The 20,402-nt window shown below is 39.9% G+C and overlaps 1 non-coding gene across 1 annotated transcript; it reads left to right on the top strand.

Annotated features, from left to right (window-relative positions):
* The first annotated feature begins 17,550 nt into the window (after positions 1–17,550).
* LOC121101562 lies at positions 17,551–17,657 on the top strand. The gene has a single exon (XR_005833557.1). It is a non-coding gene; the product is annotated as a U6 spliceosomal RNA (small nuclear RNA).
* Positions 17,658–20,402: the final 2,745 nt, after the last annotated feature.

A 20,402-nucleotide genomic window follows, 5' to 3' on the forward strand; every position in this document is an offset into this window, starting at 1 on the left:
CTCTCTGTTCTTCCTGGAATTTCTGTAGATATGTTGGAGATTGGAGATTTTCATCCTATCTTCCAAGTTGCCTAGATTTTTCCTTCACATCTCTCATCTCTTGGCTCTCTGTATGGCATTAAGGTAATTAGCATTTCTGTGCTTTAGTTTCCTCATCTGTTACTTGTGGATCAAATAGTTCTCACATATGATGGGTTTGTGGGATGGTAAAGTGAATTGCAGTAGGCAGCCTCAAAAATGGTCTCCAGTGATCTTTAAGGAGGAAAGGAAGGAGAAGGCAATGAGGGAGAAAAAGGAAAAGAGAAAAAGAGAATGAAGTTATTATCCCCAACATTTTCTTTTCAAAGACATTGCTGCAAATAAAAAATGCAACAAAAAGGTTCAAGGCAGTGTGTAGCAAGAAAGAATACCTGTGTTTACTATTTGGAGATTTACCCAGAAGGAAGATGAGGTCTTCAGTCTACCTAGGCCGGTATAGGAAGAAATATTTATGAAGGTGAACATTTACAAAATAGCTCAACATTAATATTTTAAAACATTATTTGAGCAACAACACAGATGAATCCTATCCATAGATGTAATGAGAGGCAGGTGCAAGTGACAGAAGGATACCTATGGTTAGAATTCTTTTGGTAAATGTCCATTTGTATGAAGTTCAAAATCAGGCAAACCCAAATTATGTTGTTTTGGGACATATACATACTAAAACTGTGAGGAACAACCAGGAATTTTTATCACTAAAGATTACTTAGTGATTATCTCTGATGAGGAAACAGGAGAATGTAACTGGGGAGAACCATGTTGGGAGGGTTCAGGGATACTGGATATATTCAATTTCTTGAATTAGGTATTTGTCCTCAGAAGTGGATCTCTTTTGGGATTTAGGTCTTAAGATGGGTATTAAGTTTATAATTATTTTAACTACATCTAAGTCTTATCACTCTTCTGGATTATGATAGATCTCATATTAAGAAGGAAATATATAGGGTTTTATTTCATATTTATTTTTATCCATTTTCATATCTAGTGTTATGTATGTTTTCAGAAATGGAACCCTGATTTATAATATTAAGTCTGTACTTGTAACAGCTTGACAGCATTTTCACTGTGGCCTAGAAATCGCTTGTCCTAACTCAGACCCATCTAGGTATTCATTTCTAAGTAAGGTCCAGTTCGATAAGAAGGTTTTTCAACATGGAGAAGAGAGACAGTGTTGGGAGTGAAGGATCGCACTAAAGACACATTTTAGGTCCATCCTGCAGGGTGAGCTTCTTCACCCGTTCTATGGTTCTTATGTCGCCATAGGGTGCTATTCTTATGCTGTTGTTTAGGGGTGGGTATGAGCAGAGCAGGAACATTTATACATGTCCAGTGTTCAAAGTGACCTTCAGTGGGGAGAGGAACAGGGCTCGGGAGTGTTATCAAGGGCATGGAGAAACAACAAACCCCAGGAGCAGTCCTCTCATGAGAACAGATATCCAAAACAAAACAACAAAAACAAAAACAAAAAACCATAAAACTGTGCTAGGTGGAGAATAATAATGCTGGGGCAACTATTTCTATTAGAGGTAGGAAGAGCTTTCTGGTTTGGACAGGCTTGTATTTACTAGAGGGTGAGGAAGGGAGAGGCCAAAGGCCAGGGAGGATGTGCTTCCTTCCTCCTCTTAATTGTTCAGGCAGTCACCCCCCTCCCCAACACATACACCACGGTCTACAGTATGTGCTTGCCAAGAGTAGATTCTCCATATATGCACATGTGGGAAGGCAAGCTGACTAGGTACTAGCCTTTCTACCTTTATTTACATGTTGTACAGAACACATTTACCTTATACTGTGCTAGGTGTTGTAGCCGATAAGCTTTAGCGTTAGGCAGCTTATATTTGAGTGCTTTGGGTCTTACTAGCAGCATATCATTCGGTAAATTATTTATGCTGGCTAGGCCTGGTTTTCTTATCTCATTCTTACCTTTCAGGATTATTGCAAAGATCAGCAACAAGGTAAGGTGCTTAACATAGTCCCTAGCTTTACAGTACTTGCTCAATGAATGGTAGTAGCAGTAGTAATTGTTTTGGTTGTTCTCTTATGGGAAGAACATACTAGCCATTTAGACAAAGACGTAAAATAGTGTATTTAATCAAGACCTTGCTGGGAAGTTTTTTTTTCTGCTAGAGCTGAGTAGAGAGGGTGGTTGAAATGAGTGGATCATTTATCTTGAAAGTTACTCCAAGATTTCCAACAGGAGGGATCACTATTCACTCATTCATTCAATAAATACTCAACAGGGCTTTACTTTGTGCTAGACACTATAGTAAGTGCTAGAGATAAAATGGTGAGCAAGACAGATACACTTCTGCCTTCATGGGGTTTATACTGTAGGGTTTTTTTTTTCTTTTTATCCTTTTTTAGGACTATATAGGAAATATCCTATGGGTTATAGTAGAACAACAAGATCTTTTGAGATGCCCATTTATAGACCTTATTTTTTCAATAGGTCTCTTAGTCTGAGTGTTTTGGGAAGCAAATGTGTGCTACATTTGGGGATCCCTAGCTCAATCCCAAACAGGACACCAGGCATGAACTGGCCGTGGCAAATTCAGGCAAGGAAATCTACAACTTCAGGAACCTGGACATTTCCGACCTATTCTGGAAGGTTTGGAAACCACTTAATATAGATATCCTGTAAAATTCTGTTCTCCTGGGATCCTTTAGTCAGTTTTTATAGAAGCATTTTCTTCTATCTGTAAAGCAAGAATCACAGCAAAGAAGGAGTAATTCCCCAACTACTCCCTCCCTGCCTGCCTACCCCTTTCCTAAAGAATTTGTTGGGCTTCTTTTTTTCTTTTTTAAATGTCCAGGATTTGAATGATGAATATTTCAAGCTACACCATAGGTGAGGGAATTTTGTCGTGTATATCTGAACATTCTTTACCTATAGTCTGCCATTGACATTTAACTATATTTGCTTTCTGATGTATATATCGATCTATTTATTTCCCTAAATAACCATTGACCCATTTTTTTCTTTATTGCAAAATAAATTGCAGCATCAGTATGCTTCCCTATAAGTATTTCAGCTTGCATAACGTTAAGTAGAGTTCAGTATTCATTTATAGTTTTTCCTTTGATGTAAAATAAACAAATAATAAATAAATAAATCTTCATAAGTATTAGGTACATATTTGCTGATTTTGACAATTCATGACACTGTATAACCCAAACCTCTTTCAGGAAAAAAGGCAGTAGCATCAGGCCCAGGAAACTGTTTTATGCCCTTCCCTTCTCAATTTCTGCCAATTCCTGCCCCCACCAACGTCAACCACAGATCTTATTTTTTCCGCCAGAGAATACTTTTTTTCCTTGTTCTAGAATTTTGGATAAGTGAATTTGTACAGAATATGCTCTTTGTGTAAGGCTTTTTCCATTCAGCATAATATTTTTAAGATTCATCACTTTAGTTCACTCCTTTATATGACTGGGTAGTATTCATTTTATGAATATGCCACAGTGTGTTTATCTGCTTTCCTATTGAACAGCTGGAATGTTTCCAGTTTTAGTATATTTTAAATAAAGCCACTGTGAACATTCCTTTTTTTTTTTTTTTAAGATTTTATTTATTTGACACAGAGAGAGAGAGAGAGGACATGCACAAACAGGGGGAGCGGGAGCGAGAGAAGTAGGCTCCCCATTGAGCAGGGAGCCCAATGCGAGACTTGGTCCCAGGCCCCCGGGATCAACCTGAGCTGAAAGCAGAGGGGAGGGGTGGGGGAATGGGATAGACCGGTGATGGGTAGTAAGGAGGGCACATACTGCATGGTGCACTGGGTGTTATACGCAACTAATGAATCATCGAGCCTTACATCGGAAACCGGGGATGTACTGTATGGTGACTAACATAATATAATAAAAAATCATTATTAAAAAAAAAAAAAATGAAAGCAGCTGCTTAACTGACTGAGCCACTCCGGTGCCCCCACTGTGAACATTCTTGTACAAGTACTTTGTGAGCATATGTTTTTACTTCTTTGGGGTAAATACCTACCAGTAGAATTGCTGCATCAAAGACAAGTACATGTTTAACTTTATTAGATATTGCCAACTGTTTTCCGAAGTGAATGTACCATTTTATACTCCATCAATAAATGCGTAAGAGTTGTAGCTGATTTACATTGGGGGTTGGGTTTGTTTTTTTTTTTTTTTCTCTTAAAGGCCAGAGAGGAAATATTTTAGGCTTTGTGAGCTATATGGACTATGTCGCAGCTAAACAACTCTGCTATTCACGTTTTATAAACATATGAATTTGGTTGTGTTCCAGTAAAAGTTTATTTACCAAAAAAAAAAAGTTTATTTACAAAAACAGGGGGTGAGCTGGCTTTGGCCTGCCGGCAGGAGTTAACCAATCTACTTCTATATCTTTGCTTGCATTGGTGTCCTTCGTTTTAATTTTAGCCATTTTAATGGGTGTGAAATGGTATCTTAATGTGGTTTTAATTTGCATTTTCCTGATGACTAATGATATATTTTATGAAGTGTCTGTTTCAGCCTACTGCCCATTTTTTAACCATACTATTTTATTGAGTCCTGTGAGTTCTTTGTGTTCTAGATACGGTCCTTTCTTAGATCAACGAATTGCAAATATTTCCTAAACGTCTGAGGATTACCTGTTTATTGCTTTGTCATTCTACTTGGCATATGGTGGTGTCTCATTGATGTTTTAATTTGTATTTCCCTGATGAAAGTTGATGTGGGACATCTTTTCATATGCTTATTTGCCATCTGTTTATCTTCATTGGTGAGGTGTCTGTTAAGACCTTTGGCCCATTTTTAATTACATTATTTTTTTTCCTTATTGTTGAATGTCAAGAGTTCTTTGTATATTTTGGGTAACAGTCCTTTATCCTTTATGAGGTATTTCTTTTGCAAATATCAATCTGTGGACTGTCTTCTCATTCTTTTGACATTGTTTTTCACAGAGCAGAAGTTTTTAATTTTAATGAAGTTCAGCTTCTCAATTCTTTCTTTTATGGATCATGCCTGTGGTATTGTATCTAAAAAGTCACTGCCCTACCCAAGGTCATCAAGGTTTTGTCCTATGTTCTCTTCAAGAAGCTTTATAGTTTTGTGTTTTACATTTAGGTCTGTGATCAGTCATTTTGAGTCAATTTTTGTGAAGGGTTTAAGGTCTGTGTCTAGGGTTTTTTGTTTTTTTGCATGTGGGTGTTCAGTTGTTCCCACACCAGATTTTTTTTTTTTCCTTCCGAGAGAAAGCACATGCACGCAAGCAGGGCATGGCGGCGGGGGTGGCAGAGGGAGAGGGAGAGAAAGAATCCCAAGTAGGCTCCACGCCCAGTGTGGAGCTGACACGGGGCTCAATCTCATGACCCTAAGATCATGACCTGAGTGGAAATCAAGACTAGGACACTTAACTGACTGAACCCCCAGATGTCCTACCCACACCAGTTATTGAAAGGCTATCTTTGCTCCATTGTATTGTGTCAAAGACCAGTTGACTTTATTTGGGGCTCTATTGCTGGGCTCTCTGTTCTCTTCCATTAATCAATTGTCTTCTTTTGCCGGTACCACACTGTTGTGATTATTGTTGCTTTATAGTAAGTCTTGAAGTTGGGAAGTTTCAGTCCTCCAAGTTTGTTCTTCTCCTTTAATATTGTGTTGGCTATTCTATTTGTTCTGCCTCTCCATGTAAACTTTAGCTTCGGTTTGTTGATCTGTAAAATAACTTGCTGGGATTTTAATTGGGATTGCATCGGATCTATAGATCAAGTTGGGAATAACAATCATCTTGACAACATTGAGTCTTCTGATCCATGAACATGGAATATCTCTCCATTTATTTAGTTCTTTCGATTTTGTTCATCAGTTTTGTAGTTTTCCTCAATATAGATCTTAGACATATTTTGTTACTTTTATAAGTATTTCATTTTTGGAGGTGATAATGTAAATAATACATTTTAAGGAAGTGTGCACAACTTTGAAAAGAATCTTCTGACATGCTGTTGGTCATCTGATGGAAGCAAAGGAGACGCTCGCTCAGCTGACAGGTTTGTGTATGTGTGGGATACCACAAGCGGGAGGATTTTGTATGAGTTGCCTGATCACACTGGCTGCATCAATGAAGTGGTTCCCCCCCATCCCCCATGAGCCCATCACTTTCTGCTTCCAGTGAGAAGAAACTGTATCTGGGGGAGAGTCAGTGAAGATATGAAATGGAGGACTCTAAGCCTGCTTGACCTTGAGACCTCAGATTGCCTCTTATGCATAGTGGCATCAAATGGTGCCCAGGCCAGCACTCTCCCTTTGGATGAAGAGCATTACTAGCAACAAACAAGGAGGTGGTCATATTCCAATGGCCGTATTTATTCCATTTCACCAAGTTGGTTAAGGAAAGCTTCCAGTGGCCTCTAACAACCACCTGCCATATTTCATAGATTGTTTTTCTTCCTTTTTTTTTTAATAAGATTTTTTTCAAAGGGACAGACATTGGTTGCTTTATAGTTTCCTGTTTTCTAATACAGGCTGAAGAGAGGGAATGTGACTGAAATTTGTTTGTTGGGGATGTTTTTTTCAATAACTGTCCTGTATGATATTTTCTTTTTATGGTTTTCTGACTTATTTTATATTAAAAGCCAAACATGGATGCCTTTTTATAAGGCAAAAAAATGTGTTTTCAATTTCAGATTTCACTTATTCGTTGTTGGTTTATAGGAAAGCAATTGACATTTGTATTTAACCTTATATCCTGCAAACTTGCAATGATTGCTTATTCGTTCCAGGAGCATTTTTGCTAATTCTTTTGGATTTTCTACACAGAAAATCATGTCATGTGAGAACAAAGACAGTTTTATATCTTCCTTGTCAATCTGTGTGCCTTTTATTTATTTTCTTGCCTTATTGTGTTAGTAGGACTTCCAATATGATTTTGAAAGGGAGTGGTAAGAGAGGACATCCTTGCCTTCTCCCTGATCTTAATGGGAAAGCTTTGAGTTTCTCACCATTGAGTATGACGTTAGCTATAGGGTTTTTGCAGATAGCTTTTGCCAAATTGAGAAAGTTCTCCTTTATTCCTATTTTATCAAGCATTTAAAGCGTTCCTTTATCATGAATAGGTGTTAGATTTTGTCACATGTTTTTCTGCATCTATTGATGTGATCATGCGATTTTTCTTTTTTGGTTTGTTGAAGTATTGAATTACATTAATTGATTTTTGAATGTTGATCTAGCCTTGAATGCCTGGGACCCCTTCAGTTTTTAACTTTCAGAGTTGTCCACACTCAGCCTCCAACAATTCACCAATTACAGTTCAATTTTTTTACCTTGGCACTGGGTCCCAAGGAGGCTTCTGCTTGTGAATTTCTGCTGCAATAAGTCATGATTTTCTGTATTCACCTGTTTCTCCAGTATGAGAGGGCAATGGTTTGCCTGTGACCTCACTTCTCTGACAGATATGAAAAGAGCTGCTAATTTTTCAGCTTAAGTTTTTAACTTGTTAGGACAGAGTGACAACTTCTAAGCTCCTTGCTGGACTAGAAACTGGAAATGTGTTACCTATTTTCCTAATTTTTTTCTTCCTTCCTGTATATTCAAGTTTCTATCTGGTATCTTTAGTCTGAAGAAAATTTTTTCAGCATTTATTTTAGTATAGGTGTGCTTGCAGCAAGTTCTCTCCGCCTTCTTTAATCTGAAAATGTTTCCATGTTACCTTCATTTTTGGAGAATTTTTTTAGATGAGTATAGAATTCTACAGGGACAGTTTTTTTCCCTTTAAAGATGTTATTCCATTATCTTCTGATACATTTTCTGTCTTGCATAGTTTCTAAAGAAAAATCAGCCTCCATTCATATCACTGTTCCTGGTAAGTATGTCTTTAATTTTCTGGTTACTTTTTTTTTTTTTTTTAAAGATTTTATTTATTTATTTGACAGAGAGAGAGACAGGCAGTGAGAGAGGGAACACAAGCAGGGGGAGTGGGAGAGGAAGAAGCAGGCTCCTAGCGGAGGAGCCCGATGTGGGACTCGATCCTAGAACTCCGGGATCAGGCCCTGAGCCAAAGGCAGACGCTTAACGACTGTGCTACCCAGGTACCCCAAATTTTCTGGTTACTTTTAAGATGTTCTTTTTCTCTTTAAAATGTTTCATCAATTTGATTATCGTGTGTTTAGGAGGGGTTTTCTCTGTTTCATCTTGCATGGGGCTCGTTGAGCTTCACAGATCCACGGTTTGATGTTTTCATCAAGTTTGGAAAGTTTCAGTTATTATTTCTTCAAGTATTTTTTCTGCCTGATTCTCTTTCTCCTCACCTTCAGGGACTGCAATTACATATATGTTAGACACTTGGTATTATTCCATGCTTATCAATAATATATCTACTTTCCTACCTTTTTCTTCTCTTTCCTTTTGTTTGAATAATCTCTGTTGATTTTGCTTCCCATTCACTGATCTTTTCTTCTGCAGTGTCCACTTGTTACTTGTAGGCCCCCGAATATCTTAGACATATTTTTCAGTTCTATATTTTTAATTTTTTTAGTGTTTGAATTGTTCTCCTGAAATACTCCATTTCTTTATGTATTATATCTATATTTTCTTATAAATTATTTAACATATTTATAATAGTTGTTCTAAAGTCTTGATCTGATAGTTCTCATAATTGGACCATCTTTGTATCTGCTTCTATTGACTGCCTCTACATCCTAACTAGAAATATAAGCTCTCTCATGCTATTTAAAAAAAAAGCCAATTCTAAAAGCTTTTTCATTGGTGCAAGGAGGACTCCAACATGATCTGTAATGTCAGTTAAGCCTCTTCTCTGGCCCAGAACTTGCCTAGGAGGTGGAAGACAGAATGGGCCCAGAGATTTTTGAGTGGCTCTAGACATCTGAACAGTCTTGACTTTTAAATGTGGGAAATTTTTTTGGTTCAGTTCTGGACCCCAGCCTTTTCTTACTCTATACTTTGACTGGTTGTTATGTTCGATTCTTATGACTCAAATTACCATCTACATACTATTGAATTCCAAATCTGTACCTGTAGTCTAAAGCTCTCTCCTGGGGCGCCTGGGTGGCACAGCGGTTAAGCGTCTGCCTTCGGCTCAGGGCGTGATCCCGGCGTTATGGGATCAAGCCCCACATCAGGCTCCTCCGCTATGAGCCTGCTTCTTCCTCTCCCACTCCCCCCTGCTTGTGTTCCCTCTCTCACTAGCTGTCTCTATCTCTGTCAAATAAATAAATAAAATCTTTAAAAAAAAAAAAATAAAGCTCTCTCCTGAGTTCCAGACCTACATATTTAGCCATGTACGTTTCCACTTAGAGGTCGTAAAGGCCTGTCTAACTGAAAAGTGTTGAAGACTTAACTCACATACATGTTCTCTCTCTCGCTCTCTCTCTTTCTCTCCTGCTAGACTTTAGGCTTTCACATTGGCATATTTATAAAATATTTTACAAAAATTTTATATGAGATTTTTATATTTACTAAAAATATTTGGGTACCAATGCTAGATTCCTAAAGTATGCACTTTAAAAATTAGGGTAACATCCTAGGGGTACCTGGGTGGCTCAGTTGGTTAAGTGCCTGACTCTTCATTTTAGCTCAGGTAATGATCTCAGGGTTGTGAGAGAGCTTAAGATCCTCTCTCTCCCCTCCCTCCGCCCCTCCCCCCTCTAAAAATTAATAATTAAAGTTAAAATTACAGTAACATGCTATACTTCATCATTTTACATTAGACTTTTTCATTGTTTAACCTTTGAATATCTATTACTTACACAATCACAAATTTAAAAAGTCTATTAAATGAAGTTACTGCCCAGGAGAAAAAATGATTTGGAAGGAACATAAGTGATTGTTTTTGAGTGTGTAAAGGGATCATGTGCAGAAATGCAATGTCTCTCCACCACTTCATCCAAAATCAAATAAATAATTCTGCTAACCTCTCTGAGTTGGCGTGAGTTGGTAAACTCTGAAAGTAAAGTATGAGTATCAGTAATATCTTTATCACTGAAACTTGAAAAAATAAGATTTTGTTAGGTTTATCCTAGGAAACCAAAGGGCATGTGTCACATTCCTTAGGCTGAGATATGACATAGTCACCCAAAATGTGACTGCTACTGTGAAATTTACAGGTAAAACCATTATGTATTTCTCCCAGTATGAGATTACTGGAAAAGACAATCTTTCCTTTCTTTCTTTAAACAACACAGGTGGCAATTTGAGCCTCTGTTAGTAGCAGTTGGATTAGGCTGTTAAAACAAGGGTACTTAAAAAAATCCTTGTCTAAGATTCACTTCTGATTTCTGTGCTCTTTTCCTATTTTACATCTTTAAAAGGGCATGACAACAGAGACTTGGTGTTTATCTCAAAACTGCCCCTAAGAAATTGCAAGTCCTGTATCCAGGAAGACTCTGAGCTTTCTCTAGAAAAATCCAATGTGTATCTTTACACATTCCAATCCAATTAGACAATCCAATGTGTATCTTTGTGGAAGGCCAGCGCCGAGGGAGCAGACTCAGCCTGCACCCATGTGTCCAGAACTGGGTCCACAACTGGGCTTTGTTTTTGCCATAAGTCAATAAAGTAGTAGAAAAGGCACAAAATCAAAAGATAAAATTTTGAGCACAAAAAATCTGGTCAGAGACCTGTATTCAAATTCCAGTTCCAAAACCCCATTAGCTGGCTAGCCTTAGGTAATGCTTGCCTTTCCTCCTCTGAGAAAATAGAAGTAACAGTACCTTCTTTGCGTGGTCACTGCGGTAATTAAATAAGACACTCTAGTACCTCATACAAAGATAGTGCTCTATAAATGCCAATTTTTCTTCCCCATCCCCTTTCCTTCTAGCTTCTAGGTAAGTTATGGGAAACAGTGGTGAAAATCATTAGCTATAGCCACAAAGACATTAGTGAAAGAAAGTTCTGTGGTGGTGAATATTGTGTATGTTTGTATTTTTATTCCCCTTTATTCTTTATTAATCCTACAGTTGAGTATGAAAAGAAAGAAGAGAATTATGTTCTCCTACGAAAGTTGGCTCCTTTCAGCTATATGAAATCTGTTTGGCAAAATTCCCCCAAGCAGAGAGCAGCATCTTGCTGCTACTTTTCTACAGATACCTCAAGCTCTGAGGGTATACTCCTTGAAGAAAACTTGCTTTCCATAGGCATCCTCTGTACCAGTGGAGGGCAGAGCTTGGGAAACACTCATGAGAAAAACAATCCTGTTGACAATGCCAAGGATATAACACTGACTCAGGTTTTTCTCAGTTCAGTAGCAGCAGCTCTCCACATTCAGCCTCAAAGAAAAAAGAGGCTATATGAGGAAGGTGAATTTGGAATATAAAAGCAAAGGATTTTTTTTTCTTTTTTTTTTTAAGAATTTTTTTATTTATTTGACAGAGATAGAGACAGCCAGCGAGAGAGGGAACACAAGCAGGGGGAGTGGGAGAGGAAGAAGCAGGCTCATAGCGGAGGAGCCTGATGTGGGGCTCGATCCCATAACGCCGGGATCACGCCCTGAGCCGAAGGCAGACACTCAACAACTGAGCCACCCAGGTGCCCCAAAGCAAAGGATTTCTGATATTTATACACACATAAACTATTTTTTTCAGTGGTTCTTGTGGATATTCACGAACAACACTGCTCTTCTGAAAGCCATTTCATGGTTCCACACATCTTGTTGACATTTGGATGCAAGCTTAAGCAGTGGTGTGCTGGTAAGCTGGCTCTCTGGAAGGAAAAAAACCCCTATTTGTGGCACCTGCTGATCTCCATGGTAAATACTGACACCATGGCGGATTGCAGGCTACCAACATGACATCACTGAGCATGGAGTTGGGAAGAGCCATGAGTAATTGGCTCTCTTGAGTTGGTGCAAGCTGGCTCTGGCACACCAGTGAGCTTGAGGCTCATGTTTAGGGATAATAGCTATTGGCAAACTCAACAGTTGTTGAAAATAGATGTCATCAAGTTCTAGAATTTACTGCCTCTCCCTCTCTGGCCTGCATTTCGGCCGTTGTTTCTCCCACTATTGGATGCAGCTCAGTAAATCTTACTACTGTAGACCCCAGACTCTTTGACTTAATGAAGATTGATGTCTTCATTAGATTTTGAAAAGGAATGCTCAAACATTTTATTACCTGGTTGCTGGTGCCTAGTACTCTCTGTTCCATGGCCCATCTCCCCCACCTCCTGTGACACATTCCTGAAAGGGCTCCAGGAAAAAAAATGTTACGGCCTTGGCAGATCAGCGATTTCTGATTGTGCAATGTCCTTCCTGAGAAACCCCATTCTCCAAAGACAGTCATTCTGAAATAGGAGCAAGAAATAGGAGTACAGGTTGGCTACTGAGAGGGCAGCAGAGGAAACCAGATGGCAGTGAACTGGGTCAGCATAAATCTGGGAAATGGCATCCATGTCTATCTCACCAGTTTTAGAGGTTTAGAAAAACTGTCAAAGGGTTCATTGAAAAAAAGAAAGGGATGAAATGATTGTTACTTTCCCAAATATTCCACTCCCACTTTAATTATTCTTTGCCCTTTATAAAGCAACTACACAAGCATTATCTCATTTGCTCCTCACAGCAGGCTGATGAGACATAATAATAATAATAATAATATTGTTAATATAATAAATACAATATTACACATAGTATATTATATTGGTAGAATATGTAATATAATAAATATTAATAATAATATGATAATTTTTCCCTTCAGATGAAGACACTGAGACTCAGAGAAGATAAATGGCTTGCATAGGGTCACACAGATGTTAAAGACAGTGGAGGAATTTGTACTCTGGCTGCTAGGCTAGAGCTCTCTCTATCAGACTATGTATACATATGGTGATTAGAGCTTTCTGTCAGCTCTGATTATTTCATCACTTGTGCTAGGTGGAATCAGAATGGTCAGAACATTTAAAAAAAAGCTAAGATTATGCTACCATCTGAGAAGTTGCAACAGGTTCCTAGGGATCAGACGTTCTCCAAGGTCTAACTCAGTGACCCCTCCTTTATCTAGGGCTGGCAGGGAAGGAGAGACTCTGCAAAAGTAAAATGTCTGTGTAATTGTTCATATACCTACAGCTTCCACGTTTCAAATGAAATCTTCTAAAATTATGTTGCATATCACCCTGGGTTCTTAAAGGTAGAATGCCAAACATAGCTTATTTAACCTTTTCTTGTCGAGTTAGGGCATCATTGTAAATCTCAGTGTTTTTGGACTTTAATTTGTAATCCTCTAGGGTTTTATACTCCAGGGTTCCAGACTGCTATGCTTTTTGGAGTTCCTGTTTGATTTTTACTTCTCAATTGTTGTATTTACCTTTAAGAGTTTCTGCACTCTCTTCTCTCTTGCTGTTTCTCATCTGTTAAGGAGTGAGGCTCTAGTCCAAAGAGACTTGTTGATCTAGTAGGAGTAGACAGGTTTTAAATAAAGTCTTGGATAATCCTTCTAGGAGTAAACACTTTCTACTGTCTTTATTTTTAGGGGTGTGGTAAGGGCATTTGCTTCGCTGTTCAGATTCTTTCACCAGACCAGTTCTCTTGTCACTCAGCTGCTGTGAGTGTTGGTGACCAATGGCTTACAGCCACACCCATCACTGAAGACTTGCTCTTGGCCCTCTGGAGCTGATCCACCCAGAACTGCTTGGGAGGTTGTCCCCTGACTTCTGGGTGTGACTTGCTGACAACTACTGATGAAGCAGTATAAAAGCCCAGCCCCTTTGCCTCCAGGTGGGACAATTCTGTGAGGCCACCCTTGTCCCAGAACTTCCCATAGGATTGAGCTGAGGCTGGACCACAGCTGAACCCATGTCCTCACTTTGCTTCTCACGTGCCCTGTCTTGCTTCTCTCACTCCCTTACAAGTCTTCCTGGGAGCATTTGCCCAAGGCCCCCAGCTCAGCCTCTGATTCCAAGGACTCTAACCTAAGAGAGGCTTCCCCTGCTCCTGCTTTTCATTTTTTTGGCTATATGCTGGAGAGGTAAGATAACAAAAGACTCTGTACTCTTTCCTGTCCCTTCTCTCAACCCAGTGCTAAGAGAGGACAGCCTAATCATTAAATAAAGAATGCATAATGAGAAAAAATAACTTTTGCAAAAAGATATATTAGAAATTCATTAATTTGTCAAACTTTTACTTGAAGCCTATCTTATGAGTCACTGGGTGACAGTCTGGGAACACAGATACAAAACAAACAATTTCCCTTCACTTCACCCTTTTGAGAAGCTCACAGTCTGAGGAGGAAACCAAGAAGTAAGTAGGACAATTAGCATACATCATAATAAATGCTATTATTGAAGACAGAACTCATTCATTCACTCAAGAACTATTTCTTAAGCATCTATTATGCACCAAACTTTTGGGATCTAAACAACCTGGAACAAAGGGTTGAAGACTCCAAAGGCTGGAGAAGACTTGAAATTCTCCTGCTGAGTGCCTCTTATGTTAGAGAGAGGTTGGCTATCTATATATAGAATATCTATCTATCTATCTATCTATCTATCTATCTATCTAGGAATTGATAGGATCAAGAAATATCCAAGAGAATCTCTGTCCCTAGACCCCTTATTCTGTCCTTGTTGCCTGAAAGGCCACTATTGCAGACGCCTTCCTTATGATTCACCAGGCTCTCATCCAGCCCTGGGTGAGGGGAGGCAGGGGATCCGTGGGGATGGAGGACAAAGAAGGAGGATTGTGAGCTCGTTGCGGCAAGGTGGGGATACAGAGGCAGTGGGGGTGGGGAGGGTGCTAAAATAAGGACAAGGCAAGAAATCAAGCTTGAGGCGGTAATACATATTTCGTTCCTTCACAGTGCTGATGGGGGCAGGTTCTGTCTGCTCAAATTCACATGAATCACACTTAATACCAACTATTTTGATTATTTTATTATAGACTAAGTAATCCCCGCCCTTGTTCACATTTTCCCTTATAGTAACAACGACAGCAAGAACAAATACTGTTTGAACAGTCACTATATGCCCAACGTTGTGGTAGGAGCTTTGCCTCTATTAGCTCATTCAATTCTCCCTGAAATCTATGCTGGAGGTGTTGTTAGTACTCACTTCTCATGAAAGAGCAGAGTAGAGCTAGGGATGTTACTTAACCTGCTCCGAAACGCAGCTGGTGTGTGCCATACCCAGGTCAATCCACCTCACTCCACAGTCAATACTTAAACCACTGTGCAACATGGCTTTTCCAGCCATGGTTATTTGCTCCTTCGTCTGCCATTTCACATGCTCTTCCCATATCAAGTTTCCTTTATTTACTTAACCAATATTATTGAGCACCTCCTGTGTGTATTGTGTCCTTGTCCTTCATAAAGCTTTCCCATACTGATTTCTACCTTCTTTAAACACCTTTGAGTCTTTAAGGTAGACAGTGAATCTTATTACGGATAGATTTGTATCTTTCGCTAAATGTTTTCAGTGGGTTTATTTTGTTTTCTTTCCGCAAAGATTTTAAACAATCACTGGGTCAGGATCAAGTCTTTAAGGTCCCCGTTTTTCTCAGCAGCACCCAAAACAGGGCTGGGAGAATGTGGTAGGAAGCCCCTGACTCTTCACCCATCCAGTGGCTGCATTTTAAGGAAAAAGAACCGCACATGTGTGGATCTGATAAGTTCTGAGTGCTATCTGGAGAAGATGCCCCATAAGTGACGGTCAGCTATGTTTACCATTGACGTCCACAGCAGCAAGCCAAGATAACTGTCGCAGAGTCTGTGGACAGAAGTTCACGAAGATCACTGCTTGACAGGTCAGGGTAAAGGTCCCTTTCTTTCAAAATATGTGAAGGGGCAGGAAACGTGTGCACCAGGTGTTCTGTGTTCATGGCTGCCTGGGAAAGATAATTCTGTCTGTTCGATAAGAACATTGTGCTCTACACACCAGGTTGTTTTTCCAGCAGCTATTTTCTGCCTATAAAAAAGAGCGTCGCTGGCTCTCAACTTCTTTCCGCAAATCCCTTGGGCTATAAACAATAACAAAAGGTATCTTATATTTATACAAAGCTGTCCTCAGAAAAGCTCAAGGACCCGAACGAAGCTTGTTTTCATATATGAGTTCTTATATAATCCCCAAGGGGACAGAAGCAGAGGGTGACAATTTAGTTAGGAATGCTGTCATTCTCAGCTAACAAAACGGAAAAGTGAGTTCTACCGCACAACGCGCTGATGGTCGTGACCAGGACAGGAAGTCCGTCTTTCCCACTTCCTGTCCAGGGTTCTGCACACTGGGCTGCACTGCCTTGTCAGAAATCTGAAAGGCTGGAGGAGACACTGCAGGAGGAAGATGGGGGGAGAAAGCCCAGACACACAAGAAGAGATGCTGCAGTCTCACTGCCTTTAGTGACTGCTGTCTTCCCTGGTCAGGAGTCTCCAGCTCCTACAGTGAGCGTCCCTCTTGTCCTTAGTAGGACTGATCCTGGGGAGAATTTCCATCACCCTCATTAGGAGTTACAGTTGAATCACGGTAGAGTTTGGAGGTCTGGGTTGTTTGAGGAAGACGAACCATCTGAGCAAAGGGCATTCTGTAAATATTTATTGCATGCTTGGATACGAAGATGAGTAAGGCATAAGCTCCGCACTCGCTAAGTGCATCATCTGGCCGGGGATAAACACAGGATAAAAGGCTCTAGGAGGGCTGGATGAATACAATAATAGAAAGGCAGTTACTTTTGACTGTGAATTTGAGTCAGGATGCTATCAGGCCGGGAGGGAGGCACTTTGGCAGGAGCTTAAAGAATAAGCAGGAACAGTTTTAAGGGATATCTTCTTATTGAGATGGTCACTGTGTATTAAAATTACCTGAGGAGCTTTTAGAACATACCCCATCCTTAACTAATCAGATGAAATCAATCTGAGTGTAGCCTGGACATTAGTCATGTTAAAGAGCTCCCAGATTTCACAGAGCAACCAGTATAGAGAACCCGAGAAAAGCATCAGTTTTGGAATTAGACAGCTATATTAGCTCATTCAAATTTGGAATTAGACAGCTATATTAGCTCATTCTAGCACCCGGTGACCTTGGGCAAGGCCCACTGGGGGGTGGGGCAGTGTGAGTCTTCCACAACTTCACTGTTTGTTTCCTCCTACTTCTACCCACACCTGTGAAGAAACTCTGCCATGGGAGAGTCCCTCTTTGACAAACTTTCCTTGAAAGAAAAACTCTGGATTGGGAATCAGGAAATCTGGGTTCCATCCCAGCTCTGCCACTGAGGTGCTGTGTGGGTGTGCTGAGTCACCTAAGGAAAGAAAACAAAAACACTTAGAATTACTGTTTGCAAGACATTGTGCTAGGTACCCAAGGCATCTCTAGGTCTCAATTATCCCATCTGTTGAGGTTCCTAGACCAGTATTTCTAGGTCATAAAGTCTATTTAATAGACCATAACCAGAATTATTTTAAAGATATAAAACATAGTAGAAAAATGGACTGCACTGCATACATTAGGGCAAGTATTGTGTAGTAGAATTTCATTGCAGTTATTTATGCATGTGTTTCCTGGGTCATGATGTAAACTACATTTCACGTTGTGGGTTGGAAGTTAAAAAGTTTGAGAGTGCTTGCTTTAGCAGCACATATACTAAAGCTGAAATGACGCTAGGAAGATTAGCATGGCTCCTTTGCAAGGATGCCATGCAACTGCATGAAGCATTCCATATTTTGTTTATGTTATATGATTTTTACCACATTTTTTTAAAAAAAGGTCTGAGAAATCTGGGATTAGATGTTCTTTATGGACGCCTCCCTTCTACTCTATAGCCCGTGGCTAGTCTAGCCTACCGGGAACTCTACTTTCTGTGACCTCCTTTTACTTAGTATCATGTGATTCTGGCCTATCATTTATTTTTTTAAGGGGGAGGCAGTGTGGTGTAGTGGTTGAAAGCACCCTCTTGAGTTAGCTAAGTGTATGTTCGAATTTAATTTCTTCACTTGTTAGTTGAATGACCTAGAAAATGTACCCAACCTTTCTCCACCTTGTTTTTCATATAGGTGATAACACCTAGGACAAATATGGTTATACAATTCATTAAGAGGGTGTAGGTAAAACTCTTAGCACAAATCACCTTGTTCACAGAAAGTGCTCAGTGTATGGCAGCAATGATCTGACTTCTTGTCCCACTCAGATGTTTTTTAAAAGATTTTATTTATTTGAAAGAGAGAGAAAGAGTGAAAAAGAGAGAGAGAGCATGAATTGGGGGGGGGGCAAAGGGAGAGGGAGAAGCAGACTCTCTGCTGAGCAGGGAGTCCAACGTGGGACTCAATCCCAGGACCCTGAGGTCATGACCTGAGCCGAAGGCAGACGCTTAACCAACTGAGCCACCCAGGCACCCCCCTCCCACACTCAGATTTTAAGGCACAGTCTATAATTTAGTGCCTGGCATATACAAAATCATAAATACCTCATGCTTATCTGATTGGAAAAACAAAGATTTCGGCCTCGAGCAGCCCCTCATGTTGGAGAGCAGCCATTCTCTCTTGGCATGCCACATTACCATTCAGGTCTTGGGATGAGAGGCAAGGTATTCTGTGTGTCCCCTACCTACACGTTGCTTCAGCCTTTTCCTCTGCTATGGTCAGCTGGACCTGGGGAAGTAAAGCAGGAGGAGGCAGATCCTGGCTATGACTTGCTTCAAGGGTCAAAACAGCTATGACATTTCAATGCCATCAAAATCAACAGATGGACAGAAACTCAGAATCTACTGTATCACAGACTGGGCACCTACCTGAGAAGGTTTCAGAAAGAAGCACAGGACAAAGAAATGAGAAACAGCTGGTGGCCCAAACACTGAGAAAGGAGGGATAAGATTCAGATATTATACCAGAATAAATGGCCATCATCAAAGAGTCAACAAATAAGCAACTCACTAGGTCGTAATTGCCTCAGAAATAGGCTGGGAACCAAGACATTGTCTCGTAAATGATTCATTTCAGAAAATGCCTATGAATCAATTACTAGGGTTTCTGTAAAATAGTTTTGCCGGATTTATAGGTGGTGATTGTGTGAATTGGATCATTGATTGTAGAATGAGATAAGCAGTGGTACTGGTAACCTAATCTACTTACTCCAAGTAGCTACAAAGAAATTAGCTGCACTTCGTGGAAGCCAGCTCATTACTGAAGAGTGAAAAGAAACCCATTCATCATGGCAGAGCCTCACACCAACCCAGTCTCCCTGGAGCATTCAGCTATGCTGAGAAGACGTTGATGGAGAAGGGGATAATGACCCATAAATAGATAGATGGGAAAGGAGCAGAGGGTGATGAGAAGGATTGAGGAAAGCCTCATGAGAGCGCACAGGGAAAAAAATGGGCCTTAAAATCGTAAATATATGAAAGTACAGTATTACAAGGACTATATAAATAGTATCACAAAGAACAGGATTGTTGAAAGTAACCCTTGTTGCTAGCGTGTTTTTTTTTTTTCTGGAAGAAAACTTGGTTTGAAATTGGTGAAAAAGAAAAAATATATGTGTATAACATAGCCCCACCTAAAAATATGTTGCTAACACAATGGTTTTTCAGGAAAGAAAAGGCAAGGATGCCTGGAAATAGCTGCGTCTAATCAGCCTCCATCCCAAGCAATCAACTGAAGTCCAGGAAATTCCATATGTAACCAGAAGAATAGACATCCTGGAGCATTTTGCCACAGTTAAGATTAGCGGAAACAGACCCCCATCAGCACTAGGAACAAAAAAGAACTAAAGGTGAAGAAACCGCTGCAGGTCCCCGTGCCTCCCTTCTGGGAAGCTGGTGGCCTCGAGGTGAGAGGGATGGGACAGGGGCCGTTGCTGGTGCCACACCAACAGCCCTTTGCTCTGAGACCACCCCCTAATAACACTACAGAGTGCTATGTTTCTCCTGGGAAAATAATAAAACAACAGTGGCTAGGGCTCAGCTTATCCTCCTGATTTATTCTATCAATCCTTAAAAAATGTTTATTAATATAGCAATGGTTTATGATGAGCACTTTTGGGGTCTTGTTTAAATCCTTCTCTACCCAAAGGCCCTAAGGGTCATTCTGCTGTATTTTCTTCTAAAAGATTCCCAGTTTTCCCTTTCACGATGAATTCCTCCTTCTCTATGGAAATGAAAGTCACAAAGTGCATAAGCCAAAAAGGAAAAGATGTGTGTTTCACTTCATTGAAATTAATAACTTCTGCTTACTGAAAATATCATAAAGAGAGTAAAAAGATCTGCCACGAACTCTGAGAAAATCTTGATACCACATCTGACAAAGCAATAGGATCCAGAATACATAAAGGATGCCTGCAAAATCTGTCAAAAAAATGTCCAGAAAACATGATGTAATTCACAATAATAAATCAAGATACTAAAAGATTCTCAACTTTGAGGTGCCTGGGTGGCATCTGAGTCTTGGTTTTGGCTCAGGTTATGATCTCAGGGTCCT

Source organism: Ursus maritimus, unplaced genomic scaffold, assembly GCF_017311325.1.
Source record: "Ursus maritimus isolate PB19 unplaced genomic scaffold, ASM1731132v1 scaffold_8, whole genome shotgun sequence".
Classification (NCBI taxonomy): domain Eukaryota; kingdom Metazoa; phylum Chordata; class Mammalia; order Carnivora; family Ursidae; genus Ursus; species Ursus maritimus.